At 35.5% G+C, this 4308-nt stretch overlaps 1 pseudogene; it reads left to right on the forward strand.

Annotated features, from left to right (window-relative positions):
* The first annotated feature begins 953 nt into the window (after positions 1–953).
* Positions 954–4308, forward strand: part of LOC103072998 (BRISC complex subunit Abro1-like) — a 93650-nt pseudogene continuing 90295 nt past the window's right edge.

Here is a 4308-nt window from a genome sequence, read left to right on the forward strand (position 1 = left end):
TCTAGATCCAAAATGCGGGGACAATGACCCCATATCTTGGTGAGGAAGGATTAATGATTTATGGGGCCATATTTTAAAACTGCCACACATATGTGTCAAGAGCCGGTGAGAGTCTATTTATTTTTTAAAAAGATGAATAATAGATTGTCTATTTCCTTAAGGTGCTTTTTTGGTTGTTTGTTACCACACAACAAAACATTGTGTAACATTTTGAAAGGGTTCAGACCTTACTGAAACTGGTAAACTTTGGACTTAAATGAATGGCAATGAGGCAGAGTAATGCCATCTTGAAAATACTGCAACGTTGAAGAATTAACAGCCACCTCTTCAGATGTAGGACCAGGTGCAGGGTCAACTCTGGATGTTGTAGTCAGAAAGAGGGAGGCCATCTTCCCGCTGCTTACCTGGAGAGATGAGCCTCTGCTAGGAAGTGGGTAATTTCCTTATGCTGGATTTTGCTATTTAACCTGTTGATGGTGATATTGGGCTCTGCCTCCAGGCTGATGGTCTTTATGGTCTGGACTATTAAGTGGCTCAGTGCACTTACATGTTATAATAATCTTTTCCCTTTTCTGTAGTTCTGCATCCTTTTGAACTTTTCTTTTAGCATGGATCTCATTGTATATTGCATTGTTATTTTTTACATCTAGCATATCTTTCTTATTAGCACTTTCAGAGAATTTAAGAGAATTTTGTACTTTTGATGGTAGCTGGCACAGTGTCATGTGTCTGATTTTCATGACATTAATTGAATTGCATCTTCTCTGGGTATAAGAATTTTAAATATTCAATGTTTCATGGGAATGGCTTCACACCAAATGGTTTATAGAATATTGATCAGTATTAAGCTCTTCAGTTACAGTTAATCTCAGAGAAATTGTACCATTTCTTGCAAATTCATTTTTTCAACAAGACATATTGAGCCCTCGTACTACACTGTGCTGTCCACAGAGATGAATGACAACCTTGGCAGACATGGATCCTGTCCTCCCAGAGCATATGATGTGGAGGGAGATACAGGAAAGGAACCTGTCATACCTTATAATGCTGAATTGGTAAAGTTCACTGTACAATGGGAACAAAGGCAAGGTGGCAACCAGTCTGAACACAGTAGAAGAAAGGTGCCCGGGGTAAATGACATCAGCATTGGGACATATAGGATAGATAGGGGCCATCGATGTGAAGTGTGGATTCAGCTAGGACAAAGTGTTCCAGACAGAATGAATAACTTTTATCATGAGTGACATGAAGCTGGGAGAGCCCAGGAAACTAGAGTTCAGTAAGGAAAAGGGAAATGGGATGGGACAGCAAAGGATAAGGTTTAAGAGGGAAACGATATAAATTTATAATGTATGTTAGTAAGCTTGACTTTTATTTTGAAGGAAATGAAGAATCTTTGGTGGACTTTAAGCAGTGTACTGTCAGAATCAGAATATGTTTAGGAACATGCAACAAATAATGAGAGACAACTTGTATAGGGAGATCTGTTAAAAGGCCAAGAGGTAATGGTGGCTGACATGTAGATTTTAGGACTTCTGACCTTTAGTACTGTTCAAGTTACCGTAATTGTGATAATTTGTTACAAGAGCAGTAGAAAAATAATACAGATATGATGAGTTTTAAAGAACTGTTGGCAACAAAGTTTAAACTGATAAGTACCCCCTCAAAGCAGAAGAAAGTTAAGGAGAGTGAAGGATCAGAAAAAACTGAGGAAAGATAATATTTTAATTACATGGATTTGGTTAATAGTGTCAGATGCTACTAGGAGTAACTAAAACAAGTTTAAGTAATGTAAGTACTGAAAAGTGAGTGTTGTATGGGAAGGAACCACTAGGGGAGAGGTTAAAAAAGGAACAAATAGAAAATGCACTGAATTCCAAGTCCCTTAGAAGGGAGAAAATCACTGTACCCAAGTGGAGTTGGAGGGAAAGCCGCCACACCGAGGCAGGGGGAGACTCTGCCTTTCTCTGAGATGGGGGAAGATGTGGGTACGATAGCAAAGTGGAATACAGAACAGTGCCTTAGAAATGGAAGAAGAATAAATCCTTGCTCTGTTCTAATTTTTTTAAATACGTGTTATGATGGTTACTGATTGTGTGAAATTTGGTGTAATTTGGTGTAATTATTGCATGTAATAATGAGTAAGTGATTTATGGTGGTTTCCAATTTAAATATTCAGTGAAAACCATGTTAATTGATTAGAAAAAAAATGAGAGAATAAGTGAGAGTAAAAGTCTCAGAACAGTAGAACAATTTAAATTATTTAATTGGTCTCTAGATGAGGTTAACAATGCCATAAAGAAGTTAATACAAAAAAACAAAATGAAACTAGCCTTACACTAATCATAAAAGAAAAAAAACTGTAAACAAGAATATAGTTTTGTGTGAACTAGTAAATGATGAAAGGATTTAGTTCAACAGTGATGAAAAAAAGGTAAGGTGATATTTTAAAAAATTGAGAGTATTCAATTTCTTCAATTTCTTATCAAATACATCTCATTCATCTCCTATCTGCCAGTAACTGCCCAATAAGGCAGGGTAAAATATTAGGAAATAGAGTATATGAGTGCCACAGTATTTATTATTTAGCTCCCAATGAAACCATGATTGACTATGTAACAGCATCCTTGCCACATCCTTATCTTGGATATGTAAATTGTTAGAGTTGGTTTAAATGATAGGGCGTTTTATTTATCGAGCCATAAACCAAAAGAAATTAAGCTACAAGAACAGAAAGACATACACACACACAAAATAACCTAGAGTACCATAAAGACAGGCAAGTAAACACATGGCTGCAGTACAGGCAATTTGACTTACATACAGAAAGGTAAGAGAGCATCTATCTAATTATCTTTCTATCAATCTATGTATCTGGATATATAGAGAGGTAGATATGAGAGAGTGTGCATGACGTTTGTGGTGTAAATTGGTATAATCAAAGTTTCTCTTGTAAGGCCAGCCTTTTGTAAATATTTTATTTGATCTATCCACATATATTAGTATTGTATAAAAGAGAGACCAATCTGAAATATACTGTAAAGCATCAGAGATTAAATTGGTTTGTTCTGTAATTCTAGTAAAGTGTACACAAGAGAAATGATATGGAAGTGTTTAGGGAGGTGAATGATAATGGGAAGGTCTTGGCAGTTTGCTCTGCAAAGCAGTGAAGCAAAGCTAAAGGGAAGATGGAGATGCTCTGTAGCATAAAAAAAATAAAAGAAAGTATTCAAAGGTTGAAATTGTTTCACCTGGAAAAGTAGGCAGTTTCACTGAATCCTTCCTGAAATAATTATAAATCATAAATAGATAAACTTGAATCTTGATATTCAACTGAAGGGAATTATAAGTATCATCTTGATGACCAACAAAGAGAAGATACAATGCAGGAATTTAGCTAGTTAAGGAAATTGGATCAAAGCTCATGATCCAAATGAAAAAAAAAACAAAAACAAATATAAATCACCTTAAAATTAGAACTTGATAAATGTATCAGCATAAATATGCATTTTATACATATACAAACACATTTCTATAAATGTTTATCATGTCTTTTAATTCTTTGGTGATATTGTAAATATACTAGAGCCCTTATTGTATAATCACAATACTTAAAATAGAATTTTTATCCTTGATTTACAAATTCTCCCCACAAAAATCATTCAAATGAAATAAACCTAATAATGCAGGCAATCTTAGAATTTTATTTAGCAAATGACACAAATCAGAAATTGATTTTGGCAATTTTTATGACATAACTTTCCTGACCATTTCTCCTAGACTTAAAAATTCTCAAGAACAAAAGTTCTCTTCAGCATTAGCCTGACTGTGCCACCAGTGGCCTTTTACACAGGAAGAGAGGAAAAGAGGAAGATTGTTAGGAGAGCTAGCCTTATAATCAAATGTGAACTTGAAAACAGGACTCAAAAAGTAACCCTCATCCTTGAGAAATAATGACCACTCTACCTGATTGGGCTAACGCCTGGGAAGAAGGCTTCAGATAATGAGCTCGACTAGAGGGATATCTGCTCAGCTCACAGCAAGGCGGTAAGTGATGAAATAGGGAGCTTTAGCCTAGTTGAATGCAAGTTCTGTACTTTAAACTAGGGCAGGTATATTGTTTCAATTTAAAATTAGAAGGAGCACTCCAGAAACAGAAATTTTCTGGGAGAAGGCTTAGAAATGTACAGCAAGTAGACATATTCCTGATGAATTTTGCAGTACCTTTGGAGGCAGCCTGCCTTGACCTCCATTAGCAATAGACACAAAATGATACACAGACATAGATATTTTAGAATTCACTCTTTC

Source organism: Lipotes vexillifer, unplaced genomic scaffold (genome assembly GCF_000442215.2).
Source record: "Lipotes vexillifer unplaced genomic scaffold, Lipotes_vexillifer_v1.1 scaffold393, whole genome shotgun sequence".
Taxonomy (NCBI): domain Eukaryota; kingdom Metazoa; phylum Chordata; class Mammalia; order Artiodactyla; family Lipotidae; genus Lipotes; species Lipotes vexillifer.